Raw genomic sequence first — 20506 nt, forward strand, 5'->3', positions numbered from 1 at the left:
TCAGGACAAAATTTGGTGGACTGTTATCATATGGACAGGAACACCATGCAACAAATGGTAGACGTGTGAAAGTCTTGGAGTACCTGTCTCAGTGGATACAAACGTATGTGTTGCTTTATATATATTAGCCACAGTGACCTTTCAGTGACCCACTGACGACACAGTGGGAGTTTCTTAGACAACTGCCTGAAGTATTTTCCATCAGTTCTTCAGTGCCATGCTTCAGCATGTGGAGGAAAATGTGTGCTTCCCACATACATCAGAAGAGAGAAGCAACACCATACAGGACTCTATGCTATAAGCAACTTTCCTGAGGTACTGAGGGCCATACACTGTACCCATGTTGAAACAGTGGCCCTACATGGTGAACAGGCAAGTAGGTATGTCAACCTCAAAGTGCATTGTTTTATCAACTCTCAGGTAGTGGTGTCAACACAGGCAGTATTCTTAACTCCAAAATATGGCACTAAAGTAACATCCATTAACATTTTACAACGAATAACTTTCCACAGGGGCATCTTGTGGGTGATGTTGAATATGCCCTAGAACCGTGGCTAATGACAGTAATTATAAATCTTCATAAGCAGAGTGAACATGGTTACAACTGTCAAAGGAAAAATATACTTTAAAAATGATCAAAACACGGTAGGTTCAGGTTAAGGCACTTTAATCTTGCAGCAATGATACAAAAACGTGCTATTACAGAGTTTGTCTAACTAGAAACAGGAAATACTTTCATTTTTATACACTTTCTAATAAGACATTGCCTACCAAGCTGACGTAGCAAATTACAAGTCTTTTCATCATCACTTGTTGACCATTAGTCTCATGAATTTCTGCTGATTTATCAATTTTTGTGAGAAACTTCCTAAGGAAAACAACGTGGCCTTGGTTACCCCAGGTTAGATACATGTTATGTTACCATTCAAGGTACTATGGCTAATTCAAGCACAAAGCTAGCAGTTCATTTCTCTAATAATCCTTTGTCTACATTATCTCTAAGCTGCTGCAGCTGTACATGTTCTCATACTTCGAACAGAGCTGATTGTTTAGAATCATTACATTTACAGAATATAGCATTGTTCATTCATTCATTCCTGACCTAGCAGATAAGCACCTGCTTCTCAAGTACATTTCCAAAAGGCATAAACATGAATATTGCTGTGCTAGCAATTACTAGGTCAGAGGGCATCTTGCAAGTTTCAGAAAGCACACTGCCATTTCAAAAAGCATTTTTTCAGTCTCATATGAAACTCAATTTATATATAAAATAGAATGAAAAACGTGTTAACTCTTTTAACTTCTAATTAGCATTAAGCATACACACATTAATACATATTTTTTCTAACATTTCCCCCCGTTAATCCTTTTTACTTCTATTTTCAAAAAGAATAAACAGTTTGCTTCTTTTCCTAACCTCTTCCAATCAGGATTTGCAGTTAAGAAAGTCATTCAGTTTAAACTTTATGAAGGTGTTTCACATTTTAGCAGCTCTTCAGATTCAGTACTCTGATACATAGTCTCAGAAACTGATATGTCTATAAATTCTTTGATTAATTTTTTCATGCAGGGGATTCCACAACAAACACAAACTCCTATTAGGAGTAATCCCACCCCAATGGCAATCAAGATGTTCATTAGGATGGAACCCCACCCCCCAAACAAATTCTGGAAAAAGTCCGTCAGAGGGTTTGGGCCTGGTTTGGTCATGGCCAACACTTGCTGAATTACCTCAAGATGGTCATTAATCTCATGCTGATGATCTGGTATAAACGCACAGCATTCTTCTTTGATTAAAGTGCACATCCCACCCCTCACCGCTAGGGTGAAGTCAAGAGCCATTCGGTTCTGGAGCACTACAGTTCTCATTGCATTCAGTTCATCATTTATCAGTTCAAGAGCAGAAAAAGTTGCATTACTCATCACTTTGAGAAGTTTAGACAGTTCTCGCAGCTCCCAAATCAATTTAACTGCGCCGTATGCAGGTAATATGCCTGCCCACGATATGACAGTGTCACTCAAGTCCATGTGCGTAAGTTTGGTACCCACACTATGATGGTCCTTCCAGCCCGCCTCGATCTGTCCCACTGGATTCTCAGGTTTTTTAACAGTCTTTTTGGTTACATCTCGGGTATTTCGAATATTTCCCTGAGGCAAGACTGCAGTGTGTTGTATGGCCAGGACCAGGTATCCCAAAAAACAGCTGCCGAACCAATTCTCAGGTAACCATTTATATGCTTTTTTACCACACACAAAATAACAGTCCTCTACTTTAGTGGTTACTTTGTTATGAAATGACTGCCCTGCATGAAACATTTTCCTATCTATTACAGATAACTGTTTAAACAGTACAGGATTACGTTGTACCTGATCAAGAGTCTTATGCATAGATTTAAGAAATGAGTTATAATCTGTACTACAAGATCCACCTAGATCGTTTGCTTTTGTATACCATTTATATTGTACGGTCACATTACACTTGCTCCAACCCACTTGTATGGTATCATTCTTATAAAAACATACAATTCCTTTTTGTGTCACAGGCAAATACAGTGCTACCTTATCATATGCTTTAATAGCTACTGTGTCAAAAACCAGATTTTCCCAGGTCTCATTGACCCCTAGGGGGATAGCAGTCATTAATAACCCCCCGCATGCTGTTGGTATGGCTGTGCAGATCCAGCAGTTCGAAACATTAAAAGTCTCAGCATACACACGTGTAATTGCCTGATTAGTGTTAAAGTTCGGATGCCAGTCTATGTTTGGCCCATCACGTTTAATCAGTTCAACTTTTGTGGCAGGAAAAAGGAAAGGCCACAATAAAAAGAACAATGTAATTAGCATAGCTAACAAAATAATCATGCAAGTTTTCTGAGGTTGTTCAATGTCTCCATTCACTCTATACCTGGCCATTTTGTTCTCGTTGTACAACAGTAACAAGGTTTTTGTCCAGTTCAAAGTTCTTAACCAGTTTACAGTGTGTCAAAGGAATCCAGGATGCTCGCTCCATGATCTTGACTGCAGTGGGTGTTGACAGTAATACCTGGTATGGCCCTTCCCACTTCGGAGAACTCCAGTTCTTTTTCTTCACAATCTTCACCCAGACCCAGGTGCCTGGGGCTACTGCTGATTCCAATTTCAGTTGCTCTTTATCTGAAATAGAATTTAACTGCAAAAGTTTGTTATCCAAAAATCGCCTCATATACCCTGCAAGTGAACTGTCATCCTCCTTCTCTGTAGACATGAGAGGTTTCCACTGAGGTGTATAATATGCCCTCCCAAACAAAACTTCAAAAGGAGTTAATCCCTTTGCATTTGGAACAGTTCTCATGCTCAACAGTGCCAGAGGTAAACAGTGCACCCAGTTCTTTTGTGTCTTACTAATCAATTTCCTCAGCTTATTCTTCAACACCCCATTGTGCCTCTCTACTAATCCTGCAGATTGGGGGTGGTACGCACAGTGGTTTTTCAACGATATCCCGAAATAGCGACTAAGTTGTTGTATTGTTTGGTTTACAAAATGTGTACCATTGTCACTATAAATCTTTTCTGGTATGCCAAATCTAGGTATAATTTCTTTAACAAGGACCTTTGCAACAGTAGCTGCATCTGGATTTTTAGTTGGAAAAGCTTCCACCCATTTGGAAAACATATCTATAATGACATGACAGTACTTTTTATTTTCGCATTTGTTCAGTTCTATAAAATCCATACAAATAATATGAAACAGATACGGTGGTGCAGGGAAATTCCTTTGCTTAGGTTTCAATGCCCCTTGTGCATGATGCTTGTTACAAACATGACATGCTGCACAAAAAAATTTTGTATAATTAGTAAATCCATGATTCACTAATGTTGAGACATGGCTCTGCCCATGGCTCAACAAGGCTGCATATCTAAACAAGTTAGATAGTAAGATTGGTTTCTTTTCTTTGGAGATGTACAGTCCCTTCTCAAGGATTGCTCCTCGTTTTATCCACTTTTGTTTTTCTACATTTGTAGTAAGTGTCTGCATTGTTTTCAACATTTCTAAATCTAAAATCTCAGAAGGTTGTAATTCCTCGCTCAAAAGAAAAACTTCTGAAGCTGAAGTTGACTGTTTTGCAGTTGTATCAGCCCTCGCATTACCTTTTGAAATTCTATCCTGTTGCTTGGTATGAGCTACGCATTTGCAAATAGCTACTTTTTGAGGTAACCGAATAGAGTCTAACAAATCTAAAATAAATTGGTTAATTGGTTTACCAGTAGATGTTATCATTCCTCTATTTTTCCACTGCTGCACAAAAACATGTACAGTAGGAAAAGCATACTGGCTGTCAGTAAAAATATTCACTTTCTTACCTTCTGCTAAGGTACATGTCCTCATCAAGGCAATCAACTCTGCTGCTTGTGCAGATAAGTTGTGTGGTAAAGACTTCGCTTCTAAAATCTCGGTATCAGAAACTACTGCATACCCCACTAGATTCTGTCCTGTAGGACCCCTCTTGCATGAGCTGTCTACATAGTATATCACCTCGGCATCATCAAAGGGAACATCTGTAAGGTCTTGTCTAGGTAGTGTCTTCTGCTCAATCTCCTGCAGGCAGCAGTGTGGTTTGCCATCTGCAGGGGTTGGAAGCAAGGTTGATGGATTCAAAGTTGTGCATCATTCAATTGTCATATGAGGTTGGCTCAACAGTATAGTCATACAGGAAAGATGTCTAGCAGGCGAAAGATATGCTACTTTTTCTTGCAGTAAAAGGATCACGACTGCATGAGGCACTCTCAATGTGGGAGGGTGGAACAACACTACTGAGGCTGAAGCCTGCACTGCCATTGCAGCTGCAACTACTGCTTGTACACAGTGGGGCAAGGATCGTGCCACTGGGTCTAACTGTGATGAATAGTAAGCTATGGGGCGTTGTTTGTCCCCATGCTGTTGTGTTAACACTGATGTCATATAACCTTGCTTACAGTCTACAGTTTGGAAAAATCGCTTATGATAGTTTGGTAATCCTAAAACTAAGGCAGATGCTATCAGTTGTTTTAGCTAGCAGAAAACTGCTTCTGCTTCTGGTGTCCACTGTAATAAATCCTGTGCTGCCATTGGCTTTTTGAATATCAAATTAGTCAGCGGAGCAGATTCCAAGGCATAATTTGGTATCCAACTCCGGCAAAAGTTAGTAGTTCCCAGGAAGGACATAATTTCTTCTTGGTGGTTGGTTTAGGTGCTTGTAATATTGCTGTTTTTCTGTCTTCATCTAATATTCTGCCTTCTTTGGATATTACATATCCCAGGTATTTTACCTGTTTTCTCCAAAGCTGCAGTTTGTTTTTATTTACCTTGTGTCCTTGAGTGGCTAAAAATTGTAATAATGCTATGGTATCCTCTCTGCATTCTTGCTGGTTGGGAGCTGCCAGCAGAATGTCGTCTACATAACGTAATATCTGACTACCTTTCGGTGGGATAAATCCCACCAGGTTACTTGCCATTTCTTGTGCAAATATCATTGGACTTTCACAATATCCCTGTGGTAGTCTCGTATATGTATACCGTTTCCCCCTGAAATGTAAATGCAAACCAGTGTTGGCTGTCTGGGTGTATCGGTATCAAGAAAAATGCATTGCTAATATCTACCACAGAAAAATACTTCTGCTGAGGTTTTAAATCATTCAATAAGGTGTGTGGCTCTGGCACCGTTGGTGCCCTGGGTATAACTGCATCATTTACAGCCTGTAAATCTTGGACCATACGCCATTCCCCGTTTGCTTTCCTAACAGAAAATAAGGGTGTATTACATGGTGAATCGGGAGATTCTATTAAGTCTCCTTCCTTAAGTAAGGCTGCTATTATAGGTTTGATCCCTATCTCTGCATCCTTTCTCAAGGGATACTGTCTTTTCTGGGGTCCAAATGCTGATTTTGGCATAATAGTAACTGGTACTGCTGTACGAATAAGTCCTACATCTGATTTCCCTGTTGACAAGAGAGTCTCTGGTATGTATCGTAAGGCTTTTTCCTCTTCCTCCAGTAAGAGTAATACTCGGCTATCCTCACTTGCCTGTGAGTGCACAGCTGGGTGTGTCTGTGTTATCCAATTCAATTTCTGCTTCTGTACTCCTTGTTCAGAGAGTTCTAACTCTATATGTTTTTCCCACCTCGTGACTTTTTCTCCTAAGTCTGCCCACTTCAAATTTCTGTTTTTAGTTAAGCTCACATGTGGCAATCGATTAGATTTGTAAAGTGCTAAAAATTCCTGGGGCAATGAACAGCTTATTATGCTGTTTCCTTCTGTGTCCCAGTACAAATTTCGTAATACTAGCCTATTTGCATGGTTTTTTAACAACTCTTGCTCATATTCTTTATCAGGTCCTGGTCTATTACAGTAATATAGAGTACAATGCAACAAATGCTGTTTGTCAGTGTCAAGGGAGGGGGATTTACTGATGGCTACATTCATCAGTTCTTCAGTTACTGCTCCTGGACCGGTCGTGACCAAGTCCTGGCTATACCATAATATATCTCACCCTCCGGTCGCACTACAAAAGTATCCATTTGTCGCTGTGCTTCCATACCCTGCATGGTTGGAACTACGGCTATGCCAAATATCTGCATTAAGTCTCTGCCCAAGAGATTTACTGGGCATTTTGCAGAAACAACAATTTTGCTTTTCTGGGTCATTCCTGAAACGGGGTCAGTTATTGTTATGTCATGGGAGAGTGGCTCCCGATACAGCTGTCCATCAGCTGCTTTCACTAGTATGTAATCTGGTGATTCTGAATCTTCTGGTAGTTTGGAGGGATGTATCAGGGTTCGTGAAGCCCCTGAGTCACACAAAAATTTGACTTCCCTCCCCTCTACCAGAAGTGTAGCTTCCGGTTTTGTGTCTGCTAAGTACAGCTCTAGGCTCAATAATGCTAAGTCCAAAATTTCATTTTCTTCATCATCTATGAATTCATGTACATCCTCTACCCCTTCTGTCACATCCTCTATCCTTGCCACCACATTTGCATTTGTCTTTTCCTGTTTGTTCTTATCCAGTGATTCCTGACTATCATATAGTCATTCCTCACCCTCCTTATCTTCCGTAGTTACCTTCTTATTTAGCCTGCAATCCCTTGCCAAGTGTCCTTTTTTTCCGCATTTAAAACATTCACCCCTTTTCTTTCTTTCTTCAAAATCTTCTTATCGCTTATCAGATTGTTTGTTTCCCTGGGCATTTTTCTTACCCTTTTTCCCGGTTTGTACTACAAAAACTTCTGACCCATCTTCTACTGCAAATACTTGAGCTTTCTTTTTCTTTTAGCTATTAAAATGTCTTTCGGCATGTCTTGCATATTCAAGTAATGACTGTAATCTACTTGTACGATGATCTACCATGTGCTTTGTAATAAAGCTACTAATGGGAGTAATACTGCCTTTTAAGAATGCATTCTTTAGCTGCTGCTCATATGGGGAATCATGTGTTTGATCTTCAGGTACCTGCATTCCGCAATGGTTATTAAAACATTCTAATAATCTAGCATAATATCTATCAACAGTTTCACCTTCTTGTTGTATGTACTGATTAATGCAAGTCCAATCAGCCCTAGGCTTCCATTTTTCAGAGATTCAGTCTGTCATACCTTTTACTCTGTTATCCAGTTCTGCATTACTACGTGGGAGTGGTCTGTGCTCTGCGTCACGGGGATTCCAGTTGCCACTGATCATGTGCCAATCTGGACCTACAATTTGCCTAACTACTTTTTCTACTTCTCCATTCAAATGGTAACTTAATCTCATGCCCTGTAAGTCTTCTAAGAATTTTCTAAAATTAACTTTCGGATGGGAATCTCCCTCTGTGGCTTTCCGGATATCTTCCGGTATCCACGGTCTATAAATTAAGAGAGTTGGATCCTGTCCTGCCTGTCCTGCCTGTGGATTTGGTACTTCTATGAGTGGACATATCCCTTCCTCAGTCATACCTTGTGAATTTCTATTTATTTCATATAATTCAATCTCCCCTCTCAAGTTATGTGTTCGAGACCTAGTCTCGATAGGATCCCTGACAAACGGCTTTGATTTTGCAGGAACAGCTGGGTATAGCGGAGGTGGATCAGCTTGTCCACTCGCTTCATATTCTGGTAAGGGAAGTGGAGGGGGCAGAGGAGGGGCTGTTGCTATTACCAAGTTATTATCTTCTTTGTCTAAGAACATTGCTTTTGAATTTTTAATCTTTTGTTCTCTGCGATTTGCTTCCTCAAGCCACCTATGTGCCTGAGGGACTCCTAATTGCCGTTTTTTTTTAGCTGACCTTTCGTGTCGTTGTCTAACGAGTTTAATAAGTGAAGATTTATCTAAATTACCATCAAATTTGTATTTATCAACCCATTTCATATAGTACTTAACATTATCGGCACGCTGTAATTGCATATATTTTGCGTCTTCAGTTAGGGGCAGGTCTCGAGAACTTTTCGTGCACTGATTTCCCATGTTGCCTTAGCTAAGCTGTAAATTGTTACATAACCCTTCTTATCACATGGTACCACGGTTTTACACCTTTTCACAGTTTATCTAGAAAACTGTCTACCTATTCTGTTTCCCTGATCTATGACAAGACAGTAACCTTTTTGTCCCTGATCTGCGCATGCAAATCTTCCTGACAAAAAACAGTTCTGCACCTAGTCCCTGATCTAAAACAGAAAAAGGTAAATTCCTCCTTACCTGATGCTCAGTGAGTTGATCCACCAGATCATTGACTCGTTCTCCAATCCCAGATCAGAAACAGTGGCTGGCCTCTTTCGAATGACAATTCAGTCAGAGGTCTTTCAAAACAGAAGAGCCGATTTGGCCTCTTCTCCATATGGGTACATGCCACCAGGCCCACTTCTGACCTAGGCCTAGAGCGAGAGGTACTTTCCAGTCCGAAGGACCAAACTGTCAAAGGAAAAATATACTTTAAAAATGATCAAAACACGGTAGATTCAGGTTAAGGCATTTTAATCTTGCAGCAAGGAGACAAAAACGTGCTATTACAGAGTTTGTCTAACTAGAAACAGGAAATACTTTCATTTTTATACACTTTCTAATAAGACATTGCCTACCAAGCTGACGTAGCAAATTACAAGTCTTTTCATCATCACTTGTTGACCATTAGTCTCATGAATTTCTGCTGATTTATGAATTTTTGTGAGAAACTTCCTAAGGAAAACAACGTGGCCTTGGTTACCACCGGTTAGATGCATGTTATGTTACCATTCAAGGTACTATGGCTAATTCAAGCACAAAGCTAGCTATTCATTTCTCTAATAATCCTTTGTCTACATTATCTCTAAGCTGCTGCAGCTGTACATGTTCTCATACTTCGAACAGAGCTGATTGTTTAGAATCATTACATTTACAGAATATAGCATTGTTCATTCATTCATTCCTGACCTAGCAGATAAGCACCTGATTCTCAAGTACATTTCCAAAAGGCATAAACATGAATATTGCTGTGCTAGCAATTACTAGGTCCGAGGGCATCTTGCAAGTTTCAGAAAGCACACTGCAGTTTCAAAAAGCATCTTTTCAGTCTCATATGAAACTCAATTTATATATAAAACAGTGTATATAAAATAGAATGAAAAACGTGTTAACTCTTTTAACTTCTAATTAGCATTAAGCATACTCACATTAATACATATTTTTCTAACAACAACCCTGTCACAAACTAGAAACATCAAAGAATGCATGTTTGGGCTGTAGACATCATGTTTACATCTAGTAGTGCCCAGCAGTATGACTCCAATACAGGTCCAAGAATGTGGACTATCGTGTGCAGTCCAACACAATATTAAAGGTAGAAAGGAGTTACAGCAGGGTGGCCCCTTGCCTGCTTTTAGGGAGATGGAGAATCTTTAGTACCACCTCATTTTCTGCTTCTGGAACTTGGATTGCAGGTGGATGTGCCTTTCTGTGCTTGTTTCTTTGATATATCTCCATTGGCAGGAGATACTGCGGAACAACTCAATTGTCAGAAAATCAGAGATGAGAAGGTGGGATGAAAATATATGAGTATAAAGGAATTTGAAAACTAGACAGGAGAGATATGATGCAATAAAGTAAAGTGATGTATGCCAACAGCAATGTGAGCAGTGTACCTATACTATACTGTGACTGTCATTAAAAAAGGAATGTATGTTACCCTGAGGGGAGTCCTGCAGTTATATGCTGATCAGATAAATCTGTCCCACAGTTACCCAGAGGGGAGTCAATCTATCAATTCAGTCCATATGTCAGTATATTCACAGTTTAGTGGCAAGGTGAATCAATGCAGCAATCAGACTGAAAGTGAATATAAAACACACATATTGGGGGAATGTAACACACGTGTGGAATGATATTAAGAGAAAAAGGATAAGCCACAAAGGAATTGAACCCATGACTTTCCCTCTGAAATGCCCCATACCGCTGCATTAACAAATGAAGCCACTGAAGCTGTTGGATTAAAAGGAGACATCAGACAAATGTTGCACATGTGCAGACAGCATATGAACCATTATAAAACAACATACAGCTCCCCCGGAGATTTGATACTGCTAACATGTCCACTGACATTGAAAAAAACCTTGCACAAGTACACTGTGCCATAAAATGAGTTAGAATAATGATTAATTGTACTTTATTTTACATTAGCATGCCCAGCAAGGCTTAGCTCACCTGCATTATCAACTGGCAAATGTCAATGATTTTTCATTTTTTTTCCCATGGGATGTAGACTGCAATGTGTCTGTGGTTGTTTATGGCCATCTATGTTGCTTACTGACAACTATCACACAACATATAATTACAGAAAAATGGCTTTGAATTATAATCCCTTTGTGGGCATCTGTGATGTCTGGCTTATGTTTAGACCGTATTACAGATCTGACAGGGAAGCATAAGGCAGAATTGAAAAGGGAGGACAGTGTGTAGAATACAAGGTGAAGAAAATGAAGAGGGAATAAGATGGAGGTGGGATAGGAGCGATATTTCTCTATACCACAGCTCAACCACGTTAGGTAAGTCCGTACATAAATCTGGTTAGAATACGTCCAACTCCATGACATAGCACACAACTTGATGGTAGGAATGTTTCTTTAATGGGACATGGAGCCATTGACAGCAAGAAAACAGACATACACCGGAGTGGATTTGAACTGCTGACTTTATCACTGTTACTTTTTAGACTAGTGCATTAGCATGGCATGCCAAATAAGCACTCATTGAAACTGTTTCTGTAAAACACCTTTCAGGGAAGGGAACATAATGATAGCAAGAAAGTAGAACTACACCTGCATGTAGCAGAGGCTGTGCCTATGGCACTGATATTTCCTGACCCAAGGCCTTAGACATCTATGCTGTAGAAACATTCACAGGGAGTGGGTAGTTGTAACACATTTTAATGGAATAGAACATGTGTTTGAAATTCAAGAAAAATACGCCTAGATGGGTTTGAACACCTGCCTTCAAGAATGATATTTTCTAGATCAGTCATCATTATGTGAAGCAACAAGAGAAATCCTAACAATATTCTTGGAAAACACAAATTTCATGAAAAGATTAGAACAACGTTGAAGACTGAAAGCTGAAACTTGGAATAGTGACATACCGACCGTCAGGGGATTAAAACTTTTCTGCCAGTGCATTGACAATGCACAGAAGCTGTCAGATATGTGTATTATGTATACTGTACTTCAGATAGAAAGTTGTTATTAGTACAAGATATAGATATTTTGGTACACTAACAAATAATAGACATCAATGGATATGAACCTTTTGACTGTCTGACATTCTACAGAACTGTGCTTTAGCAAGCAACACCACAGAAGAACTTTGAATAAAAGCAAAAAAGAAAAAAAAAACGTACACATTTCAAGGGAATGTTATAACACTGAATAGAGACTTTTTATAAGCCCTTTGTGGGTATGTGTGCAGTGTTTATCTATGTTATTTCTGTCTAATATTTTGGAAATGGGAATATTGCTTGGAGATAGACATGAACAGTCAGCTGGCTTGCATGATGGATTCCATGACCTTAGGGCATTCAAAGGATTCTACTCCCCTTCTTGCCATAGAATGAAACATTGCATTTCTCGGTAGTTATATATAATTACAAGCATTTCTCTGTGTTAACTGTCATGCAGCGTATTACCACAGTATGATTATTTGAATATATAAGCCCTTTGTGAGTATGCCTGTATTGATTCTATTGTTCACCATGTTGAAGGTTGGAAATGGGAAAATTGGACCATGATAAAAACAGAGGGTAGAACACAAGATGAGGTAAGAAGGAAAGAGGTGGGTGAAGGTGGGTTTGGAGCATATCACGCACCTTTTTAGCTCAACAATGCTAGATGACCCAATACTTACATTTTCTACAGCAGAATGTATATACTGATAACAAGAATATTTCATTTCATGTAAAAGGAACAACTGATCACAAGACAAACAATTACACCCCATGCATTTGAAGCCATCCCTGTATCATGCACATTCTCCAAAACAGAGCATTACCCAGGTAAAGTAGAAAATCATGCATAAGGAAGATGTTGGTAAGACATGCATTTGGGTAAACATAAGACAGCAAGAGAAGAGACATGCACTTGAATGGATTTGAAGCCAGGTCTGTGCCATCATATTGCCACAACCAGGGCATTAGCTGAATATGTCACTGAAGCACTCAGAGGAAAGGTGCAAATCAATAAAATGCATTGTAGGAGAATGAAATACAGTGATATGATGAGAAGTGAATACCGTAAAACAACATTCCTCCTCAGAAAATTAGAACCCAGCATGTAGTGCATTGTCAAATGAGTGATCCCATCATGAGCACATTGAACCACAGAGAGCTGTATAAGGCAAGCTTTGACTTCGCCACATTTCATTACTGCTTGGTGATGAGTAAGCATGCTCAGCTCATTTACACAACTGATGACAAGATTGTTTATCCATATCAAGGATTCATTTGTGCCATAGGATTGGAACTGCAATTTCCTGTAGTTATAGATTACCATCGATGTTGCTCAGTGCCAGCTGTTGTGCAACATATGATCACAGAACGATGATTTCAATATATAATCTCTTTTTGGATATGTGTGTAGTGTGTTTATCTATTTTATGACCAGATTTAATGTTTGAAGTAGGATTATAGGACAGAGGTCAAAAGGGAAAGCAAGCAGAGAGTAGAACACGTGGTGTGCAAATAAGGAATGAGCATGATGGTGGTGGGATTGGAGCCAGAGCTCTCACCCTCTAAACTCAATAATCATGGGAGAATTACACAATACTTATAGTGATTTATTGACCAAACCCATCAATGATGTTTCATAATTCTACACATTTTATGATTAACTGTTGAAGGCAGTCATGTACATTAATTAATGGTTTAAACAGTATCGGTGAGAGTATTCTTTTGGAGGACAGGTGCCCTTTTTATTTTAATATCGAGAAAAGAAAGTTAGGGAAGCATGTCAGAAAAGTAATAGTTTGATAAGAAGGAGAGGGTGATCATGAGAAGAATAACATGACTGACAGGGTGTGGCATAACACAGTTGTGAAGGAGACAACAAACAAATGGTAGAAATTTGTAAAGGAAGGACTTTATAGCATACAAGAGAAGATAAAAACACAAAGGGAGGGGAACACTGGATTTGGGGATAGGACTGAGTGTTCAGAAATGTAGTGTATCTGCCAGCATTGACACAGTAAGTGCTCATTCCTCACCCTGGAAGCCATCAACAATGGGCCCTGCCTCAGGACAGGGAAACACTGCTGGGCTGGGCAAGTGACTGGAGCACACTCTGTATACTGCTAATGCCAGCATCAAACCTCCTGCTCAGTATGTCCTCCACAAACTTTATCAGCACCTAAGAGGAGACAAACGTGCTTCCTCCACATGCACTGCTACCAACAGTTACATTGTAAATTTCACCAGTCCAGTGCTAGGTGAAGCAATTGTAGTAGATATGGCAGGAAATGTGGAGGCAATTCTGGAAGGCTAGGACCCAGATGTGCTGGGTGCCTCATAATTCTATACATTTTATGAAGAACTATTGTGGCCAATCTTATGTACATTCATTAAAGTTCTGAAAAGTATGGGTGAGAGTATTTCTTTTGTGGGACAGGTGCCCTTTTTATTTTAATATCAGAAGAAAAAGTTGGGGGGAAGAAGTCAGGTAAGTAAGATGTGGGTGAAAAGGCATAGGCAGATGACAGGAAGATAGACATGACTGACAGGGTGTGGGGTAACACAATGAGAGAGAAGTGATGGTGGAGATAGAGCTGCTGCTTTCACCTGTGGGGAGGGGCCGGCTATGCCAGTGTGGTTGTAACAGGTCTCTGCATTGTTGCACCTAATACTAACATAAAAATTATAAATAAATGTATAAAAGAGAAAGGATAGTGACAGAGAGGGTGAGAGAAGAGACATAAAAATAAAGTAAGTGCATTCTGAACTGTGTTACACATAATACAGTAGAGCAAACTAAGCTATTAACTGCAGGTCCTGCAGAGTTATGTCTGCAAACATTATTTGTTTGTGTTATATGTGGGAAAAGGCAGCCTATGCCAAAATACATCATCACACACAGTCTGACATAAGAGCCCAATAACTGCTGGAGAGGTTTATCTGAGCAGCATATAACTGCTTGCATCCACAGATGCTATTCCACTTCTGACTTATAACACAACTGTGGGTATACATGTGTAACGTGCTGATCACGCAATAAAAATGTCAAACACAGGTGATACAGATTAGATGGATATGTGAACTCTAAATTGTGAATTGCTCAGCCAAGTAATAATTATGGACCTTGTGGTGGTGCAGTGATATTACTGGGATTGTACATACAAAACTTTGCCTTGATAACATCACCTATTTGGATGGAATTTAATTCAGAGGCATCCTCAAATGTCAGTGTACACAGACATAACATGCTGAGTCACTTCTCTAACCATAAATGGTACCACGTGCAGAAGCAAAAGCCTAAGACTGTACAGTCATACCAGTGCAAGCATGATGTGCCACTTCTGATATGTGGTCCTGCTGTATAAATGTTATATGACATTCATTTTCATCCACGTGTCAATATGTAAGCAGACTCATCTTTCACAACATCAGACATCGGTGCTCTCACCTCTCCCTATCTATGTCTTGCTTTCAACGGCTGCAACGGCTGCACTTAAAGAAAGATAAGAATGAAAAGGTGTATGGTGTCATGCATTTTCAATTTGTATGGATACATTATTCTATACTCACAGTACAGAAGTGGCAATCATGCCTTAATTTCACCCACCTATTGGCAAAGGAGATTAGAATTGTAATGACTCAGTTTCCTGCAGCACTGATGGCAATGTTTCCCCGTGCATGGGATGCAAGTAGCAAAGGTAACAGCCTTGACCAAATTATTCCAGACATCAGTCTTATACTGTGACAAGTTATAGCCATCCTGCAGGAGATTGTGGGTGTAATAAAGCATATCCAGAAAAATCTTGAACTTCTGCTCCTCACCATCACAGTGCTCTAAAATGAGCACTATCCTAACCTTTTTTGGACATACTAGTCTCAACTTCAAAGATCTCAGGAAAATATGCAGACACTTGGTGCCCAAACCAGTTCACATCTGTCCCATCCTTCATGCAATGAAGGACACTGAAGAGACTCTCATTTACATGATTGATACTAATATAATAAAATATATGTACCGTATTACTATAGTTCCAATCACTCTTTAAGGTGAGAGACATGACAATCCTCCACCCCTGATTTTGCTGCTGTGAATATATACCTCTCAACTGTACAGATTTTCACAGAATGTCCAGATTTTTGCCTAATATTTTTAGTTCATTTTTCATAAAATTGTGGTTTTCTGGCAAATCATTGGCAAGTCATTAAGTACTGAAGTCAGAAAATAATGACAGACATTTGAGTTATAGACTTCATACCCTTCAGAAAATTCATGCTGATATATTATCAACTTTTTATGTTTGTAAAAGCAATATTTAAAAATTGTCCCTATTTTTGGGCCATTGTCCCCCTGTTATTGCACAGTGGTGCAGTGGTTAACATTGTCACCTCACAGCAAGAGGTTCTCTGGTTCAATTCTTGGCTGGGGTGCCTTCTGTGTGGAGTTTGCATGTTCTCCCTGTGTTCGCGTGGGTTTCCTCCGGGTACTCCGGTTTCCTCCCACATTCCAAAGACATGCATCTGGAGCATTTCTACCTGGGCCTCCGCTGAAAACAGGCTCTGTGGAACCTAGTCGGACTTCCCGGTCAACAAATGATAAATAAATAAAATAAATAAATATTTATTGTTTTGTCCAGATTACTTGCTCTAAGAGATTGACAGGTAAGATGCTCAACAGCTACTCCATCTTCACATGATTAACGATAGCATGACATTTATTCTCAAGCCTCCATCTACAGACAGTGAAGCAGCACCTGTCATAATGCTCAACAGATGTGCAACATGTGGAACACTTACTAACAGTTTCCCAACAACTTCAGCTAGGAAGCTCACAGAGCAATTAATATGGGTCACATTATACTTATAAAATGTTCTTTAGATGAATTAATATCAGTGTGATTTCCCAAGAATATTAGTTAAAACATTACTAATGTTTGAATGTGTGATAACCCTTTCAATGAAGGAATGCATGGACTGTGGCTTTTTAAAACTTAAATTGAGACAACTTTCTCTAATCAGGTACACTTGAGGGTTATGACCATGACAGTTTTCCGATCCTGCAATCTCAGCTTCCCATGTATGTGCAGAGCTGAACACAGGTGCTCAGGCATGTGCACGGCTTTGTGTAAAACTCAACATGGTATTTACCAGGTTTGCACATCAATGAAAACTGAGTGTTTCAGAAACAATAATAATATGTGCCCTTGTTAGCATAGCTATTGCACCCAGAGGGGACTATCTACACAAGCTTAATGTTGACAGAAACCATAGATTATCATTAAACTATAGAATGTGAACATTTGTCTGAATCCTGATTCTTTTTACCTTTAGCATTTTTGTTGAATAATTGTCTGCTTATCTAACATACATTGTACTTTTTACACATACATCTTTGTACAAGGTTATTGTGTGTGTGCTATTTACTGTTGTGTCTAAAAGCCTTTTTCCATTGTATGTACTTGCATTGGCCAAAGCTCCCTGAAGGGGTACATTGCAAATGTACTGGACTTTGCAAAATGCAATGCAATTTATGGTAGGTTGCAGCAATGTGGACAAATAAGGGATCACAATATAAAGTGTCTACAAAGATTGTGACAAATAATCCTGTGCTTTTTAAGTTGAGAATTTGTTAACCTGCATTTATGTGCCGGTATTATTAGTGTGCAGGAGGGATTGCACTTAGATCACAATCAGGCCTGACTAAAAAATGGTGTTGATATACGCTGTTTAGTGTCATGCCCTACTAAAGAATACTTGATGCCATATAGTTTGACTGTTAGGATTTATAAAATTCTTGTAAGACCACAGCTGTTAATTCCTATGTATTCAATACCAATATCAATGGAGATCCTTCTTTGACATTTATTCTTTAGAACTGCCCTGATTTCTTGGTCACAAATATCCGCAAAAGCTTTATTTACCCAGAAGATCCAGGAGGCTGGAATCCAAGAAAGGAACAGTTTTAAACAGTACTCAAATTCCAGGCAACCCAGAACAATTTCAGAGGGAGCAATTAGCCTCAATGACCCATGGAGTTTCACCACAGAGGTCGTGGGCAGAAACAGTGAGTACACCATCCAAGAAACAATCCTACCTGCTTTTTCAGCAGATGAGGAATTAAAAATCATCTGACATTTGAAGGTAATTCCTACTCACTTCAAAACATTTAATTTGACTGACACAGTATTAACTAAAAGTGAAACTGAGGCTTTACAAAAGGATTTCTCTTTTATTCCAGCAGCCATGTTGGAGTTATTGCAAACTATCATAGATATGCAGGGTTATACTAGAAAACTGAATTTGAATTTTATTTATGGGCAATGTTACTATTAAAAAAAGGAGATTTTGTTATAGCCAGTGCATACAACTCACCACTTCACCCCACCATTAAAGCGTAGAGGATATTTCTGACCAAATAATCAGGGCAGTTCTAAAGAATAAATGTTAAAGAAAATGTTATAACTTATCTGCATTAGAAAGGCAAATTTTGAAAGAACTTTGTGGGAATAACAACATCTGAATCATGAAAGCTGATAAAGGGGTGCTTATGGTTCTGGTAAATAGGGATGATTAAATTAGAAACATGTTTTTTTTATTGAATATTACATATTTTATGTAAAAGTCAATAAAAATGAAATCACTAAGGCATACAGATATGTGGATGCTTCATTGTATGACAGTTTTATGGAGGGGGTGATTTATGAGAACATGTACACCTTTTGTCACACCTTGAAATCCAAAAAATTAAAACTTTGTGAGTGCCTAAAACACACACAAAAAATGGTTAATCCACCTTATAGTCATAGTGTCTAGACATAGTGTCTGTATTTGCATCTAAGCCGGAAGCATTATCTAAGTTTATAGACAGGGCATTACTTATATTGGTGCAAAGGGTTCCTTCTTTTATTAAATATTCCTTTGATTTTTTTGGAAAACATTAAAGACGTAGAGGTTACAAAAGATGATTTATTGGTCACAGTTGCTGCATGGTCTTTGTATACTTCCATTCCACATGATGTAGGATTGAAGTGGATAGCGTTCGTGCTGAGTGAAAGTAAAGAGTACAAACTAGATGCAACCAAGTTTTTAATGAAATGCATTGAACAAGTATTAACATTTTTTTCCTTTGAGGGCTCATTTTACCATCAAAGGAGAGATGTGGTGATGGGTGGTCATGGGGTGCCCAACTATGCCAGTTTAGTTATGGCATATTGGGAGCTCCACATTTTCTCTGAATTAAGTAGTTATCATCATGGGTATTGCTATTTTCACTTTATAGATGATTTGTTTTTCATATGGAGTGGAGAAATCCCATTTGGAACTATTTAAAAACAGCAATGAACAATAGCACTGATTTTTTAAAAAATGTTCATGCAAATACAGTGAGGCTAATATTTGTTTTTTTAGATTTGGAAGTTAAAAAAGGTAATGATAACAGATTAAATTCAGTCATTAATTACAAGAATATGTCAGGCAATGCCATTCATGCTTTTCCAGCATGCACCCTACTTATATGAAGCATAATATTATCAAAGGGCAACTGGTGATATTGAAGAGACTGACCACAGATATTAAATATTTAGACACTTTTATTAAACTGTTACATGACAGTTGTATTTGTAGGTGATATCCAAGCAAAGTTATCATAAAGGTAGTAGCTCAAGGTACCAAAGCAAGGAATTCCACTGGGACAATTGACAACACTCATATGGAGTGGGCACTTTCTACGGCCTTGGTATTTACATTAGACGAAGCTATAAAGAGAAAAGTTCAAAATAACTGGAGAATGTTAGTAGCTAGTGAAGAAATTAGGAAGATAGCAGGTGGAAACCTTATTTCATCAATAAAAAGGCTTGTAACATTAAAATATACTTAGAAAAACCTAAAGACAGCCATGAATATAAAGAAGGTAGCAATCATAAATGTTTGCATTGTTCCATGTGTAGGCACATTTTGGAAGTCCCTTATTTTGCAGATAGTAGAAGTTCATGCAACATTGCCTCCTCCTGAACCCCCAAAAAACAAAATTACTGCTTTTTGCTCCTACCCAAAAGTCACCACAAATTCACTTCACAGTAACTTCCAACAATGGAACTAGCATATCCCGATACTTCAACTCGTCTCCTGGGTATTACTATTGACCACAACCTTAACTTTGACGATCACATTAATACTACCATAAAATCTGTCAACAGAAAACTTGGATCTCTTTATAGAATCAAGCCCTTCCTTACGCCATTAGCTAGAACAACTATTGCCCAGACCCACCTTATATCTACCCTACTATATGCTTCAGCCATATATACCAATCTACTCAAAAACAACCTTAACAAACTTGCAACCAGCTACAATAACATAGCTAGATTTGCCACTGGCGCCCCTTTTAGAACCCACCACTGCCATAACCTTAAACAATTGGGATGGTTAGAACTGCAGAACCAACTTCAATGTCAACAACTTACTATGACCCAAAAAATCCTTCACCACCCTAATAATATCCCAATCCTCTCTAGCCTTAGTAGCCCATACAAAAATCTAGCAATACTACGCTCAGCTAATAAACATCTAGTCTCTACTACTAAATCTAACAACAGAGCTGGAGACTCACTTTTCTCTAGTACAGTGGGAAAAAGCTGGAACCAGCTCCCAAGTGAACTTTTGACTCTTTCTTCTACACTGCTTTTCAAAAAAACGCCTTAAAGAATACCTTAAAACACATTGGCTTTGTCCCTGCTCTAATCCTGACTAATACTTCTCTCCCCAATCATGCTCTCCTCATACTTTGCTAACCTTTTGTACATGGATGCTGACCTAAACTAACCAAACATCCCACTACTATCT

Source organism: Protopterus annectens, chromosome 2.part0 (genome assembly GCF_019279795.1).
Source record: "Protopterus annectens isolate FY-2018-M chromosome 2.part0, PAN1.0, whole genome shotgun sequence".
NCBI classification, from domain to species: domain Eukaryota; kingdom Metazoa; phylum Chordata; order Ceratodontiformes; family Protopteridae; genus Protopterus; species Protopterus annectens.